The 17,465-nt window shown below is 47.0% G+C and overlaps 1 protein-coding gene and 1 long non-coding RNA gene across 3 annotated transcripts in view; both read left to right on the top strand.

The window, feature by feature from the left end:
- LOC120322935 (autism susceptibility gene 2 protein-like) overlaps positions 1 to 17,465 on the top strand; it is a 209,570-nt gene that overhangs the window by 41,341 nt on the left and 150,764 nt on the right. The window lies entirely within an intron of this gene.
- The window catches only part of LOC114003230, a 38,966-nt gene continuing 24,953 nt past the window's right edge, over positions 3,453 to 17,465 (top strand). Inside the window, exon 1 of the long non-coding RNA XR_003546155.2 lies at positions 3,453 to 3,623. This is a non-coding gene — a long non-coding RNA (uncharacterized LOC114003230). The remainder of the gene's footprint in view (positions 3,624 to 17,465) is intronic.

Raw genomic sequence — 17,465 nt, forward strand, 5'->3', positions numbered from 1 at the left:
GTCTGTGTTTAAAGATCTTTCTATTCTCTATTTAACAACAGGAGGTTTTAGGTTTAAATGGCACAATGGTGTATGTAATTTATATATACAAAAAAGATAAATTGCTGCTTCTCGAGACACAAAATGCAAGCATTGCTTTGTTGGCTGAATTAACTTTTGTGCTATGTCAGGCGTGGAAGGTATTGTTAGAGATATGATTTTAGTATATAGCAGTACTAAATATTTTATCTTGTTGGCAAGCAGTGTTGTTGCAGGAGGTTTAAACTTCAAAGTGAGCTTTGCTAAAATGCCTTTAAAATAAAAGAAAAAAGAGGTGGAGAGAGAGATGTAAGAGTGACTCGATTCGTGCTGGAATGATTTCACAGAAGGATTGTTATCCACTGAGACACAAGGCTTCTATTTGACCTCCTGCTGACTTCCCTAAACAGTGTTTGTAGGATGTTTAAACACTTAAAAAAAAAAAAAAAAACGAAGGGGAGGGGGGAAGGAAAGCTGCTCTGCCGGAGTGTCTCCGTGCAGAAGAGCCACATCTCCTTTTTTCAAAGTGACACATAGAGAAGGTATTTAGCACTTACAAAGAGCTTGTTGGCAAGCTCTCAGTTCTAGGGACGCAGAAGCGATCCAGGCCCTCTATTTTAATTTGAGTTTTGGTGCCGGGTGTCCCTCTCTGCTCAGAGTTTGCACAGACTCAGCCCCTGGGTCTGGCGTTGCCATCAGCACGTTGGCTCTGCCCCGCGGTGCCGGGCAGGATGAGCTCGGCAGGTGCTGCTGCCCGGGGGCTTCATCCCCTGGGGCTTTGGTGGTCCCTGCTCGGCATCGCCCCGGCAGGAGCCCCAGCTGCAGGGAGAGCATGGGCTGCGGCAGCCTGTGCGTGACTCGGGAGGTATTTTGGGATCTTTCTGGCGGAAAAATGCAATATCATCGTTAAAGAGACTGCTGCGGGATAAACGGTGACTCAGATGTGAGCCGGCAAACGGCGCGGGGAGCTCCCCAGCACAGGGGCGTTCAGCTGCTCCCTGTCACGCTGCAGGAGGGGGTGAACCAGGGCGACAAATTCATTGCTCTGAGCCCTGTTCAAGGGGCAACTCCGTGCTGCCCTCCCCAGGTACCGCAGGTACACGGGCTGCCAGAGGGCTTCAGTTCACACACGAGTTTCCAAATTTTGCTCACTAACAGTGAGCAAGTTCATTGTAAGGCAGTTATTCATCTGCCTGAAGCTGTTTCCATGTGTTTCACCCCCTCCTTGTCTTTTCCTTGCACTCCCTACACTCCATATTCCTCCTGGGCTGCCTTGCTGAAGTGGTGCTTTTAATGAGCTGCTGGAAATGTGACATGATCTGAGGCTGCATCTTGTACCATGGAGGCATCCAGGTCTTGATGCTTTCAGGTCATCCAGGTCATCAGGACTGAACTGCAGGACAGGGAGGGTCGGGGGTGGGATGAGTGTGGAGCACAGGCTATGTGCCCGTATTTTCCTCCTGCAGTGGTCAGAGCACCTTTCCTGTAGGAAGTAGCAGGAGACATCAGTGCAGGAGCAATGCAACTCAAAACTAAACCTGTAGATCAAGGTGAGCCCAAGGGTGGCTCATAAACTAATTACTGGGTTAAGCAGGTAATGCCAGTGGCCCGTGCACAGATTTATCATCACTTCTGCAGTTCTGAAGCACTGGGAGAGAGGAAGTTTTTCCCTTCCTCACCTTGAGGGTACAACGAGGGTTGTGGTGATCAGGAGCTCTCCTCCTCTGCTCTGTCATCTTTAATGCACTTTTCAGGACACACATACACGATTCCCTTCCTCCTGCTTGTTCTGGCGTGACTGAATTTGGGACACTGGTCCTCTGGGAACAGAGCTAGTTTTTAAGCTCTAATAGGCTCCCTGTCGTCACCATTTGGGACATCTCAGCAGCAGAAATGGGAAGTGACCTTAAGCAAGGAAGAAGGTAACTGCACAGTTTAACCCAGGGCAGCTGTGCCTCTGCTGTGTCACTCTGGTTGTGGAAGGAGATGTTGTCTAGAGCTCTAGACATCATCTGGAGCTGATGCAGACCCCAGTGGGATTAATGGAAGGACCCTCATGGTTCTGCACAGGGGCATTTGGGAACCTCTGAAAGGACTGCAAAGAGGTGCTGGTGGTGGTGCTGTGTTGTGAACTAGAATCTCCACAGAGGCCACTTCCCACGGTGACAGATCACATCATGTACGATCACATGGTGTGACATGAGTTGTGTTTTCTGGATTTTACCCAGAGAAGAGCCCATTTTTCATTTTTTTGTGCATGCTTGGGAGAAAGCAAACTCTTCACAGGGTGGTTTGAGCTGCAGGCAAAGGAGTTCAGCTCTGCAAGGCCTTTGCCCAGGGATTTTACATGGCAAAGCTGAGCGGTTGCACCTGGCCGTGGTGGTCCAGAGCACTACTGGAAGTAACATGACTCTGTAACTCAAACAGAAATGCTAAAAAGGTAAAAATTTTTGGCATAGGTTAAATATTCAACAAAGAGCTTGATCTCTGCTTGCTTTGGCAAACAAGTACATCCCCAAATGAATCAAACAAGTTGTAATACAGAACAAATTGGAGTAGTGGAGGATTTGTCTCAGACGCTTAAAATCATATTTTATCCCCTGCCTTTATATTACCATCTATTCAAGCAAAAAGCATGTTTTGAAATCCTGATGGGAAAAAAAGCTGAGCACGTGTTGTTTATTCCTTCAGTGCTGTGGTATGGTCTTGTATTTCTGTCCTGTGCTCTTTTCCAACCTTAGAGCAACCAAAAAGATAGCTGGCCAATGTACTGTACTCAATTGCTGTATATTTTACACCCAAAGATTTGCAAAAATTATTTTAAATTAAGCAGGGTACAAAGTTTTTCTAATTTCTAGCGCAGAGAATTCATTTTCAATTCCTCTATCAAAGCAAAATGACAAATACAAAATGCAAGTGAAACCAGATGGACTAACTATATTAGGAGCTCTGCATGCATATTTTGTGTCACTTATTAGCATTCATTAAGTCAAACATGGGGAGAAATAAGCTTTGCCTACATGTATTAAACCAATAAGGCTGGCAAGGATCCAAGCCTGCTCTCGTGGATTAATTGTTTTATAACTGCTTTAATTAAAATTGTTCAGTATATGATTAACCTAAAAGTTTTAATTTCCACAAAATTGTTGAACAAATGAGACATTAATATTTTACATTAACTGTGGAGAGTGTGCTGTGGTTCTCTGAGCAGCTCACACTAAACCTGAGGCGAGTGGCCTTGTGGAAGGAGTGGGGGGTTGGCCCCAGGTGCCCCCCTTGGGGTGAGAGGCTCATGATTGAGCAGCATGTTCTGGAAGGTTCTGTGCCTCCCTCCATTGTGATGACAGGGGAGCATAGAATGTTCTCTGCTTCCGTTGACAGCTTCCACTGGGGCTGGTGCCATGGCTTGTCCCACAGGGAGGGTGGCAGTGCAGCAGTGAGGCAGGAATGAGGGGCTTGTCCTGGGGGTGCCTCTCCTGCCTTGGCTGTTCTGGAGAAGCACATGGGCTTTACCAGCCTGGATCTGCCCACATTTGGAGAGCTGCCCCTGTGTGGGGGATGGACAGCAAAGAGGTGATGGCTGCAGTGATGGACAGAGCCAAGAGGTGATGGACACAGTGATGGACAGAGCCAAAAAGTGGTGGCTGCAGAGCAGCTGCAGCAAGGAGGTACCAGAGGTGTGGGCACCATTGCTGTGCTGGTTCCCCTGTTGTCAGAATCACCTGCAGCCTCTCTCTCCTCTGATCAGGGGTGCTGTCTGGTTGCTGTGGACTGCTAATTATGAGCTTTTGCCCCTGTTTAATCACCCAGTTTGTCTTACAGACTGACTGGGGTTTTAAGAGGTGTTCCAGCAAAATGGGCATGAAATGCCAACGAGAGAAGTGGAGATTTTGGGCCAGCTACTGTGGGTACCTCCTAAAGCTGTGCCAAGCCCAGGTGACAAGCCCAGGTGACCTCCTTGTGGTGTGTGCTCTGCAGTGGCTCTTCTGCAAATACAGAAGCTGTTAAATCTTCAAAGTGCCAAACTCCTGTTGGGGCACAGCACTTGGAGCTGTTGGGTTTAGGCAGAAGAAAAGCTGTGCTGGAGCCTGATGGGGCTCAGGTCACCTCCACCAACCATGGGATTTTTGGAAATGCAAGAAGTCACGGTTTTCCTTGTCTTAGCTGGAAATCTGAACTTCCCGTGTTTATGTTGTGTGATGCCTTTCTGAGGTGTTACCATAGCAGAGAAGGGGGGGCAAGTGGTGCAAGGGGCCATGTGTTGTGGTGTTGGGATGTGCTGGGGAGATCTGCAGCTCACTCTGCCCAGGCCTCACCTCCTCCTGCTGTTTCATCTGGCAGCGTGAGGTGCCTTCAGGGTGTGGATGTGCTGCCATCCCAATGGTTTATCTGTTCTACTGGTACTGGAAGTGTTTTGACACGTGATATTGCAGGCAGACGGCAGAGCTGGGCTGCACCTTGGTGTTCTCCTTCCAAAAACCAGCTGCATCATGATCTGAGCTCATGGCTCTGTTAGAGCTCATCACAAAAGTATCACTGACTTAAGTGGGACTGAGAGTTCATCTCTAAATTTACTTCCTTGGGGTCCCTTTTGAGGTGGCTGCTGTGCTTGCAGCATGGGCAGCATGGTGTCAGGCCCCCCAGTCTGTGGGACTTCTTGGGGGGGAGCAGCCTCCTCACCTGATGAGGGAGAACTCCATGGGTTCTTGGTGGTAGCTCATGTCTTTTGCTGGTGCTCCTTTATGAACTGGCATTGGGGAAAATAGTCTTTATATTGATGGCCTCTGTGGTCCCACAGTATGCCAAAAAAGAGACTTAAGTGAAGTCCTGGCTATGCAGGGTTCAGAACTTCAGCTGATGTTGCTGGAAATATTGTGCACAGCCATGAAATCTCCTGCTGTTGGGTCCTCTTAGAAGTACTTTTGTTGAAATGTAGTTGCCTCCAGTTCAACAGTATTATCTGGGCTCTGAATGTGCCATAAAGTATTTTGCTTTCTGATTCTCATCGAGGCTCTGTAGGCTTTCCAAAGTGAGCATGCAGAGTGTCTGCCATTGCTTTGGAACATGGGAATTTCTCCTGGTGGGAGGGTGGCTGCAGAGGGCTGGCTCTGTTCCCCTTCTGCACCTACTCCTGGCATCGCTGTTAAAACTTCATATGGCTTAGAGTTACCAAGATCTGGGGTAAACTGAGCAGCTGGCCACAGTTTGCTAGGTCAGAGAGGGCAAGGAAATCCTCCTAGTGTTGGCAATGAATTTATAAATGCTGCTTATGTCTAGATTAGGTGGAACTTGGGCAGAATTGTTGCTGTTCATTTGTACTTCAGTTTTAGGATATTTGGATAAGCTTGCAACGTTGAGGAAATGAAAAATGGAGGGGTTTTAAAGAAAGTCTGTGAGGGTTATCTAACTCAGAGATAGATTTTGGTTCCTGTAGGCTTCCTGGAAGAACATACGGAGGGTGTGTACACACACAGAAACATATGTGCTATGTGCTACTCTATGTAAATACAGCAGTTTCCCTTTCTGTCACATCTGATGAAAGATTTTGTGTTGCTGAATCAAATAATACAAAATTATAAGGGTAATGACCAGAGTTTTCCATGGCAGTGCCTGGAGGTGTCTGTTGTTCCCTGCTGCTGTACATACCAGGCATTGCTGGAAATCAGGCACAGCTCTCACTTGCTAAAGCCTGAGATTAGTGCCTTTGGGCCCTGGATCAATCTGGAAAAGTCGATCTGAGAAACTAGCTCTGAGGTAAATGTTCCAGTAATCGACCTTTCAGGGTGCACATGGGGGATTCGAGGACAGAGCTCAGCTCTGCTTTCCTGCCTTGTCTCTGGGGGAGATGAGGACACAACTCCTGGTGAGGTGTCCCAACTCCTAAATCCTCGTGTAAGGCTGCTGTGGAGCTCTGCTCTCTGTTTTAGGCTCTGGAAAACACCTAGCAGCAGCCTCAGGCTGGGTGTGCTGTACCAGCAGTGCCAGCCTTGGGAACCAGGCAGGGCTTCTCTGCTTTTGAAAGGTGAAAATCACTGGCCTATAGCCCCACTTTGTCACAGAAAGAGCCAGAGCAAAATCGTGTAGATATAAGAAGTGCTGATTTCTGGCAGGATGAGCTCTGAATCCACCAGTCCATCTGTAAGGGCTGAAGCCAGGTGTGAATCCTGTGTGGGAGATCCTGGGCAAATCACTGGGAAGTGCAGCATTAGCTGTGAGGCAGGTTGGCCTCAATGCATTGTCAGGGGCTGTTCCCTTGAGGAACAACAAGGCTCCTGTGTGTTGGGCTCCTGCAGTGTGTTAGCTGTGAGTGCAAACAAGTACTGCTCCACTGTCCGGAGAGGAGAAGGAGGAGAGTGCTAATTCCTTCTGCCAGAGCCAGTTTCTCCGGGGACATTAATTGGAATTTCTTCCTTGCTAATTTGAATGCTGGTTAGTGTTGAAGGGATTTACTCTGCTCTCAAGGCTAAAAGGCATTGAGGAATTTCTGGTTCTAAGTGTTGCCCAGCTTGCAGAGCTGCCCCGAGGCCACTCCCTTATCTGGGGAAGCTGGGGCAGCTTTGCAGCCCTGGATGTGGTGGATTTGTGCCTTCCCTCGGAATCGTGGGGGGTTGTGCTTTCATGCCCCTCTGATGTTAAACCCGGTGTCTGAAAAGGAGTGAGGCAGGGCTGCTGAAAGCTGCAGTTGGGATTCCTGGAGATGTGAAGTGGTTGGAGTGTCTGTCCCTGCCTTGGAGACCAGTGGAATGCTGCCACACTCCCTCCCTCCCTCCACCAGTGCCAACCTTCCCCTGCAGAATCTGTTCGACAGCTCCCAGCGCACTCGAGGATTTGTGGAATCCTCAAGATGATGAAAAGCAAATAAGAGGAGTATCAGAGCATTGTCTTCTATACAGCAAGAGATGTTGAAGTGCCTCTGTGGAGATTCTCAACCTGCCTTTCATGTACAAGGGCTGTGCCTGTGCTCTTTTCCTGTTATGCCCTTTCCCTTGTGTTGCTGTACAGAGAGGTAACTGCAGTCTGTGGTGAGGAAGATGCAAACCCAGTGCATCTCAGCAAGTTGTTGTGGTTTGGTGTTATTTTTTTTTAAAGCATATTTTCAGATTTAAGACCAACACTTCCATTAATTCACAACTTAACCTCTGCTGCTCCCCTCTGAAATAACAGTATGTCTGTGTGGAGAGAGCTGAAGTGGATTCTCCAGACTGTACTTCACGGTATCCTGTGGGGGTTTAGCACAGCACAGGCTTCCTGGCTGTAGGTGGGTTTGGTTGTGCAGGGAGTTAAACCAGCTGCTCTGGAGAGCTTTATTTCGTAGGAAATGCCTGATGATGTTTGATGAAACCTGCCCGGGACATGTCCCGTGGCTTGGTCGTTTGTGTGGGGGTACTGGGAGGTGGATCAGGGGCAGAGCCCTGGGAGAGTTTGGTGTTAAATGCTGCAGATACTTCTGACGTTTGTGGTTGATCTCCCCCAGCAGCAGTGCCCGGCCACCAGGAGGAGGAGGTGGCCTGGTGAGCTGCACAGGTCGTGCCACACTCAGGTCCTTTTGGAAATACATTCCAGCAGATCCTCCTGCTGGTTCACCAAATCTTTCTGTAGGAACGGGGTGGGGGGGGAAGGAGCACTGTTGTTCTTTGTAGGATTCGTTTTTGGACCTATTGAATGACTGCACTGATGACCCACCTAAGAAAGGAAAGTTTCAAGAGATAAAGACCTTCCAGCTCTCTTCCCTTTAACTGTACATACTTACACAGTATATTCCCCTCCTGGATTTACTGGGAAGTCCAAGTGGAAAGATGAGTATGCCAGTTTATTGAGAATCCTCCTTCCTCATGGCTGTGGTTTGTATTTTGTTTTTAATGTAGTACCCCGATCTAATTCATTGGTAGCCATCACTTGAAGATTGTTGACATTATCCTCTGACAAAATATAATGTGTGGTTAATCCTATTTCCTGCAATCAATATGGTAATAGTAATTAAGTATCTGAATATGAAATACTTATGTTGTTTATTTTTGAAATCGCACAAACTTCCTGCAATTAGATACATAAAACTAAATTATTTAATATCAGGAATTGAATCCAAGTCATCTGCGCACTAAAAAACCTTGTTTCTATCAAGACAGCAGTACTTGGGTTTCTAGTAGTTGTGTTTTATGTGAGTTTTCATGAATTTTCCCAGTGATTTTTCTGGTAATCTTTCACCATCAAAGATTTAGAATTATTATAGGCCAGCTCTTCCAGTTGTGGAGTTAGAATCCAGGCCAGTCCATACAAATGGGCTGTACATCCATTCAGAGCCCTCTTTCCAGGGATGCCGTATTTTCCACCCTGGTTGGTGTTTTGGTTCTTGAGTTCTTGCTTCTCTTTATTCAGCCCAAACTCTGTTATTCAGTTCATTTTGTTCCTGACAGGTTTTCATTTCCTTTATAAATATATAGCATTTTCTTTGGCCTCTTGGCTGTGAAAAGGATTTAATACATTGCTTTCTCCACACTTGCTTTTTTTTTGTTACTATCAAAGGCTATTCTTTCTTTTCCCTGTCCCTTGAATAATCACTGAAGACAGTAAGGGAGTCTTTCTCCAGAGCTGCATGCTTGCAATACATGGTAATAAATATTAAGCTCCTTATGAATTGTAGCAACTTGTGTTTTGATTTAAGTTTTAGCAATTGGAGATGGCTTTTGACTCGTAGGCAGAACGTCGTGTGGTGAATTTCCAAAGCTCTGCCTACGGAATGTGCATCTGCTTGTACATACAGGCATTTGCACCCCTCGCTTTGCAATGCAAATGTGTGATCTGCAAGTACAGCAGGGGCTCTTCTGTGTGCAGGAAGTGTGAGGCAGGATCTGAGCACGGGCTCTGAATTCCAGTCCCGTTCTTGCACTGGTTTCTGTGACCAGAGGCAAAAGGTGCTCAGCAAACTCGTTCCCTCAGCACAGCGCTCTGCCAGTGGGGGTGGCAGTGCCACTGACGTCCTGCAGGGCTGCGTGGAGCTACAGAGAGAGGCTGGAACCACTTCTGACTCCGAGTAGAACCTTTCCTGGTGGAAACGGGGTACCTGGCCTGCCAGGTGAGGTATCCCGTGGGTCAGCATGGGAAAGGGAGATGCAGACATTCATTCTGAACCAGTTCAGTTCCAAAAGGCTGCTGGCTTGGGTTCAGCCCCAAACATAAACCTTGTGATGACAAACTGAAACCCAAAAGGAGAAGTTTCCATCGCTGTTGCAAGCTGGAATGGAAACACTGAACAGCAAGCAACCAAAGCACCTGGTGCAGCCTTGGCAGCCCCGTGGGGGTGTGCAGGGACCCCTGGACCCCCCGGCAGGGCAGTGGCCGCCTCAGCTTCCCAGGAAATCCAACTGTCCCACCAAGGGACCTGCTGGAAAGAAAAGAAGCAGAGAGAGAAGCAGCAGGCAAACGTAACCCAACCTTCACTGGCTTATTTTGAGGTAAACATAATAGAAGAGATTTCTCTTTGCATGTGCTGTGATTTATATTTTAAGGTGAACTGCATCTCTGTTGTACTAGAAGACAAATGTGCTCTGTATTCAGCTGCTGTTATCTATTACTTTTCTCTCTCTAGCTCGTGCAGAAGAAACTTCAATGTGCCCGAGCTGGTAGCTGTCTTTCCTGAGGGATTTGTGGCATGGAACCATGGGTCCCAAAAGTCTCACAGTCATTATTGTATTTCCATTTTCCTGCAACATTCAGCATTTTTTTCATGTCACCTTCCTCGGAGTGTTCCTCTTATTATTTTCTCTGTTGGTTTAAACAGTCCACAGCATCTGTTCTTAATTTTATAAAAGTATGAAATTCCATTCCTGGATCTGTTTGAAGCACAGGAATCAAATACACACACACACACATCCCCTATGGAACAAAGCATCTTTTTACCATTAAAATATATTATGCCTAAATATATACTTGGGGGGAAAAAATCAGTATCACATTTATATTGTGAACTGGAGAGAAGATAGAGGTACGTCACTCAGCCCCATCTCTGGAAAGCTTTGCCTGGATTTAATCAGGAGCTGCATCCCATCAGTTGGGAAGTGGTGTTGGGCGGTGGTCTGTGAGCAGCAGGTGAGGGCGAGGGGTCAGGATGGTCCGAAAGGGTTGTCCAGCCCTGGCACGGAGTAGTAGAGTCACTGTCCCTGGAGGGACTTAACAGATGTGTGGATGGGGGAACATGGTTTAGTGGTGAGCTCAGCAGTGCTGGGGCAGTGGTTGGACTTTGTTCTCAGAGGGCTTTTCCAGCCTAAATGATTCTGTGTGTCTGTGGTGCCACAGAGATGCACTAAGGGAGATGCAGTTGGTGTTATGGCATGTCTGTGTTGTTAGGGTGGTGTGAGAGCTTCGGGAGCTCTCGGTGCCTGATGGAGTGCCAGGATTCTGTGCAGGGCTTACAGAAATGAATCAGAATGGCTTCATAAGGAGCCACCACTCTGCCTCTGAGCACTTGAGGATGTGGATGGAAGAGGAGGAGAAAAGATGATGACTAAGGAGCTAGACAATGTGGAAGAGAGCTTGACTAACCTGATGGGGAAGGTGCGTTGAAAATGAGTTTTGCAGTCTGTCTACCACGCCAGCAGAAACTGGATGTTTTGAAGGACCTGTGCCTGGACAGCAGGAGAGCAGATGTCTGAACATGGTCTGAGCACAGCTGTGACTCAGGGCTGAATGACTTGGGTCATACATGGCCATACATGGTCACTGCTGAAGGGAGAACTGGGTGCTGCAGCCTGGGACCTTCTCGGGGTCAGTTATGTCCCAGGAGGCCTGGCAAATACCAAACTGCCTTTTCAAACCATCTTTAGATACTTGGCTGTTTCTCTCACTTGATTCATGCTGGAGAGAAGAACCACTGGAGTGGGTTTTTATTTCCTTTGAGATGCCAGGTTGGTACTTTGCTCGTGCAGTGACTTTGGCTGGCTGCAGACCAGCCCCTCTCTGAATGTGGGAAGGATACATATGGAAGGAGAATGAGTTGCAGCCATATCACAGTGTGGCCTGCATGACTTGCATCTCCCTCCCTGCTTCTGTTCAGCCAGGACTTGTGACACTAAGATGATGGAAATCATGTGCACTAGTCTGAGAAGAGGGTTTACTGTCTGAGCTGCCTTCACACTTGTGCTGTTTTAGAAGGAGCAATTCAGTCCACATTGCGCTTACTGGAAAGTTTGGCTGAGAAAATAGGTGTCTGATTAAAACATTGAGCTTTGCTTGTGTTCCTGCCATTTTATTTCAGACCCAGCATCCAGCTGAGGCTGGGACTGCAGGAGGAACATAATTCTGGTACACAGATGAGTCTCAGTCCCTTCTCATTGGAGTTTAACTGAGATTCCCATGGGGCATCCCATCTCAGGACTGCCTGAGCATCAGCAGATGTTTTACCTTTTATATATATTGAGATTTTTCATCTTGTGATCTCAATTAATTAAGCCTCGTTTAGTACTGCTTTGAGTTATATGAAAGCTGGATACCCTTGCTGCTCTTGCTCCCCCATGATGTTAAACTGCTGGAGCAGTAGGTAACTGACTGAAACCAGATTAAAGCTCTATTATTCACATAGATGTTAATCATGAGCTGGGAATCTTTGCACACTGCAAAACTCCACATATCTCACTGGGCTTTGAAGGAAGAGCAAGGCTAAAAATAAAGGGTATGAGGTATTACCACGTCCACCTTCAGGGAGTGGGTTAGCTGTATTTTTGAAGAACTGGAATGAGCACTGGAGATGTTCACAGAGAACTCATCTTGGTTTTCAGCACTGTCTCTGGGCATGGAGTTTGGATGGGAGCATCTCTTAAGTAAATCTTGGGTCAGAAACAGATCTTGCTAAATAGGCTAGAAAAAGTGATAGATTCAAAAAATGAAACAATTGGATATTTATAGCCCAGTCTGCAGTGTGTTGGTGCTCTGGGTTTGCCTATCTAGCACCCTCGTGTATCTGATTATTGTGAAGCACACAAGTAGTATAACTGGTTTCTTTAGGATTATTGCTTGGGCAGAAGGCATTCTTGGAGCTTGCATCATCTTCAGGGATGGAGCCCTTCCAAACAGATTTGCTATAATAGGATGCACTGGAGAGAACATAAACACAAGAAAATAATGGCAGGAAATACTCTCACTTAGAAAAAATATTCAGACGCGTCGTTTATGTCATAGTTTTCCTGTATGAAATCTGCCTGGCAATAAAACCTTTAAATGTGCCCCAAACCTGAGGCTAAAAACCACTTCATTCTGAATAGTTCTCTACTTCCTGTAAATGTATTGAGTTGCAGTTGTTGCAGTGGGTACTTCACAGAAATACTAATGCAAGTACTGAAGAGAAAAGGCCAACCACCAGAAAAAGCTGGAACCCACACCTATTTCTTATCAGTGGCTTCTGTTAATATAGATTTCCTCCCTCATTTAGTGCTTCTGAGCTAATATAGGACTTCTGTGTTGAAATGCTGGAAATTGGATTGGATTTCTTGTTTGACTTGTCCTGCAGTGGGTAGAAATGCTGGAATGATTCTCTCCTCCCACATGGCAAATCTGAAGCCCCAGTTTGCCTGTTGCTGGGCTGTAGGAAGGTGCTTTTTTGGCTGTCCTTCACAGCTGCACACATATTTGCTTCTTGGAGGCAAACTGTGTTTGAATTTGTGTTTCTTGCAGCTCCTCCTGTGCCATCAGTAACTTGCAAGGCTGGTTCTGCTGCTGTTTGGATTTGGGCCCTTGCAGAAGTGCCATGGGAGCAATCTGGCATGTGCCATGGCTCCGTTTTCCCTTCAGTCACTGTCACTACTCCTGCTTTGCTAAGTTCATGCCATTAAGTAAAACACTGTCTTGGGAGGTTGCTGATTGTTGTGATGTGTGTGTTGTTGATAGGCTCAGAATTTCCTATTTTGTCTCCTAAGGAAATCCTTTCCTGGCTCTCTGAACAGCTTATGTGAGCCTTCATTCTTGCAAGATCTTCCTGTCCCAGTGTCTTCAACACGTAACGTCCTCAGTACTGTACAAGAGGATCTGAAACATGGAGGGACCAGTGGCCTGCTCAAAACCTTGCAATGTGGCAAGTTTTTGATCCAAGGCTTCCCAGGTTCTGGCTGTGAAGCTGCTCATTGGGGTGGTGACCATCCCTCCTCCTGCCCACTCCTGTTGTGTCCAGCGAGTCGGTGCAAATTTCTCAGTGTGTTAAAATTAGGTAAAGAACAACAGTCCAAGGTTCGGCCATGCAGTTTTGAGAACCCACTTTGGTCTGAACCTGCTAACTCCATTCAGGACAGATCCTCTAAACCTCCAGGAGACTGGTCGCAGGCTCTTCTTAAATTGCCTCATTATGTCTGTCTTCAAGACTCTCACAGAACAGATCACTGTTTCATATGAGGATACTGGGGTATGGTATATGTTGGGATGTATGGAGTATTCTGCTCTCCAGAACAATTCCCTGGTTTTGCCTAGTTTTGCATTCCCTGTGCAACATGTGGAGAGGCTGCACTGGCAGAGCTTTGGTAAAAGCCAGTCCTGCAAAAGTCCTGATTATCTTGGATGTCCTTTGTTGTTGTGTTGAAGGGTTTGAGTTTGTTTAATTAATTGCTGGAAGGAGGAAATCTTCTCTTTCTCTGAGCAGCAGGGACAGATCTCACAATCTCAGTGGTCAAGAATGAAGCAGACTGCCAACAATACCCCAGCCTCTTTGAAATGTGATTATATGGTTCAAGCCTAGCTCTGTGAAGTGTAATAAAAGCCAGCAGGAGACTATAGCAAGGCTGAAATATCATGCTGCTGCCTGCTTTTACCAGTTCATACTGCTTTTTGAAGAGTCGTTGGCTTGGCAAGGGGTTGGCCAGCAGCCTGATACAGCAGAGCCAAAGCAAGGGAGGTCTGGGGTGCTGGAAACTGTTACACCTTTCAAACATCTGTCCTTGGAGTACAGGAGATATCTAACCTGGATTAATCATGGTGAGAATAGAGAATTGGTGAAAATCATGTGCATTTACAGTTTACCTTCAGACTCCAGGTGTGTGGATATGTTGTCTTGTCCTGTGAGTGAGCAGCACAGAGGGCTGCAGGGCCAAACTGAACACTGGGAGAGGTGATATCCACATGCATTGGATAGTGAGAGGATTTGCTTGTGGTTCCAAAGATCCTTAATCCAAACTAAGGCAACAGTGTGCTGGCACTAACAGTCATAGTTCTGTGGTCTGGGAGCACAAGAGCTGAGAGGACCAATCTCCTCTGGATCCAGGTGGGCCCAGGAGGTGCTGGATTAGTTGCAGCCAAGTCACTACTACAGAGAGCCAGGGAAGGTATTTAGCAAGTCCCTGTTCATTGTTCTGATGTCTTTCTTATGACCTCTTTCCTTCAGGGTTATTGTCATGGGTCACTGCCAGCTCTGGTGCATCGTGTTGTCCAAGTTTTCTCTCCTCCCACACTGCTCTGTTGGCCCTTCCTTTCCTCATCCCACGATCCCAACCTGCCTGTTCAAACCATCATCATGTGCAGCTCCCAATATGTTTCACGGATCTGTTGCAACTCCAGTTTACACAGATGAGGTTTGGCATAACAGAAGCATACATCATCCCTTTCCTTAGGGCAGCTGGGGAGAACAGAGGGTATTTCCCCAGCTCCTTCCATGCAGTCACTGGAGTTACAGCATTGGAGGGTCTCCCCTGTGAGCAGCTGAGGGTGAGACTGTGATGGATTGACTCTGCCTTCTGTTAACACCAGCACTGCCTTTCATGCCCTGTTGCTATTTGTGTTTTTTGATGAATGATTAATTAGAAAAATAATCATTTGTAAATTGTGAGTGAACCAGACGTTTGGCCTTTCCTGTAGGGAAATGGAGTCTCCGAGCTCTGCTGCAGCGTGCAGCCTGCTCACAAATGCAGGAGTATTCCCAGGCTAGTGATGAATTTACATGACGTTCCCTTTCAGCATTTTAATGACTGTTACAACTGAGTAACTAATGAAAGATACTAACAAACAGAAGAAGTAAATATTTAATTTTTCTATAGCATTTTTCCAGCTTGTGGCAGACGGTATTTTAAATGTATGTACAGGAGAATTTCTGCCCCAATCTCTCCATCTCTGCCTGGAGTACAAAGCTGGCTGTGTGTTGGACATGATGAATGCCCCTGTGGAGGCATTTTACAGTGAAGTGGGCTGTTCCTCTGCCCTGTCGTGACAGGCTGCAGTCAGCACTCGATGGCTGTGAGTTAGCACAGCCCAAAAGGCATCATTTCCCTGCACCAGGGATTGTTGCAGCTTGTGGTCCCCTGAAGATGAGATGGCCACAACAAGGTCATTCGGTAAACTACAGTGATTAGTGACTCCATCAAGAAAAGCTGCTGAACGCAGCAGGGAGCAGTCATTTGAAATGTCTCAACTCTGATAATTTACCTTCTTCCACCCTTCAGCATTTCACCTCCTTCCTTTCCTTGAAAAAGCCTACTGGGGAAGATTTTTTGCAGGGTCTTGTTATCTCCCAGCAGATTCTCTTGCTTGTTTTTCTGTTGTTTTCCTTCATGGTTCACCGGGATGTGATGATCTGACTTACTGGAGGTAAATCAGTCATTTTGGGGGGTTTGGGGTCAAGCTGAGGGATTCTCTCCAGCCTGAAAGGTGAGCCACTGCCCCGCCCACGTTATATTCAGATATGCGGGGAGAATTGGGGGCAGAAGTTGCCTAGAGGAAAGGTTTGCAAGGAGAATTTGTCAGCAGCTTTAGAGGTGTTTATTATTAAGCAAGCATGGAGCTGGCTGTATGATTTTGGCATGTGGTGAACTAAAACCATCACAGAAGATGACATGGAGGGTGGCAGGTTGGACAGTCCCAGTGTGTCTCAGGTGCAGTGCCAGGCACAGCGTGTTCATCCCCACCTCATTGCCAGGCTCGTGCCTGCTCTGCCATCCAGGGTCGTGGAGCAGACTCAGCAAGAAGTCCCAGCCCAGGGAATTCAACTCTGTGTGGTTATGAAGAGCAGGGGAAATTTTTGTGGGTACAATCTATGAACGAATGAGCCAGCTGAGATCTCTGTCTCTCAGGCATTACATCCTTTGGCGGGGAAAGAATAAATCTTTACTCAAAGCCTGCAGGAACTTCATCAAGCATTTATTTAGGGAAATTTGGCCAATGTGGTACACTCACTATGTCGTTGTGGTTGTCCCTGTAGGGCTCTGCATGAAGTCAGTCGTGCTGGGTTGTCTCTGGCTTGGTCCTTGTTTTTGACGGAGCCTGTCCAGGCTCCACATGACTGGGATCCAGCTGCCTCGGCTCTTCCCCACTCTCATTTAGTCTCCCCAGCCTGCCATCTTTTACAGCCAAGAAAAACTTCTGCTAAGTGAACAAAAGCATTCATCTGGATGGAGATATATGTATATAGCAAGAGTGTGTGTGTATTTTTTTTTTTAAAGAGCTCATCAGAGTAGATCATAAAGCCAGAGTGAAATAGAGTGAAATTTCTGATTTGAGACAGTGTTTCTTAAACACTGGTTTGTTGCGGGCCTCCTGTCCACCTGCATCTACACTGAACTGCCTCTCCTACCTCTGCCTGTGTGCTTCGAAATACGTGAGAAAATGCAAGAACGGGGCCTTCCTTCCAGGGGCAGGAGACAGGATGGGGACTGTCAGGGTCTAACCCCCCACTTCTGAGGGAGGTGAGGGGAAGTGGAGGCTTGCATGCTCCAAATGTAGTGCTTCATGCCTGCCTTTTCCAATCTGTATGGACACCCCTGTTCACCACTGGGTCTGTGTTCTCCCATCTTCAGCTTCCTTTGTCTCCCCTCTGCTGGTCTGTGTCTTTGCCGAGCTGGGAGATGATGATTTCCCTTTGCTATGGAGGGTGTGTGGGTTCCTGCTCCCTCAGCAAGTGCCAAATTGACGTTAAATGCCCTGATCCTGATTGTAGAGCTGCTCGGTCAGAATGTGCTGTCCTGGGTTACGGCGTGGGATGGGCTCAGGTCCGTATGACTTGCCAGCTCCTTTTGTTCAGTGCAAGTCCAGAGGTAGAAAGACCCCAGTTATCAGCACTGAAGGGTACAGGGGCTGCAGTGGGGGCAGCCTCGCAGAAAAACATGAGCTGTGTTTTCTCTGCTGCTTTCAGTTATTCCTGCAGGGCTGGATGTTGCTGGGTGCTCAGCTGGGGTTTATGGCAGGACTGTCCTCTGTGATATAGGACCAGCTCCTGTCCAGACTGGGCTCTGTGCTCAACCAAGGTCACATGTTGAGTTTAACTGGCCTCTGCCTTGCTGATTTTTCTCCCAGTGCAGGCTCCTGGCAAAGTTATTTGCCTTCCTAAACAACCTTAGGAAGGTTGTTTCTTCCTTTCTAAAATGCTGAAGGGGGTTAAATCTCAGAGTGGAGTATTCAACTGTCGAGTGATTTACAGCAAAGATGCACCTGAGTTATGGGAGCTGTTAAAATGCCTGTTAAAGTAGTAAATGTTTTTGAAAACTCAT

Source organism: Pipra filicauda, unplaced genomic scaffold, assembly GCF_003945595.2.
Source record: "Pipra filicauda isolate LSUMZ 115617 unplaced genomic scaffold, ASM394559v2 scaffold16_size7369187_pilon, whole genome shotgun sequence".
NCBI classification, from domain to species: domain Eukaryota; kingdom Metazoa; phylum Chordata; class Aves; order Passeriformes; family Pipridae; genus Pipra; species Pipra filicauda.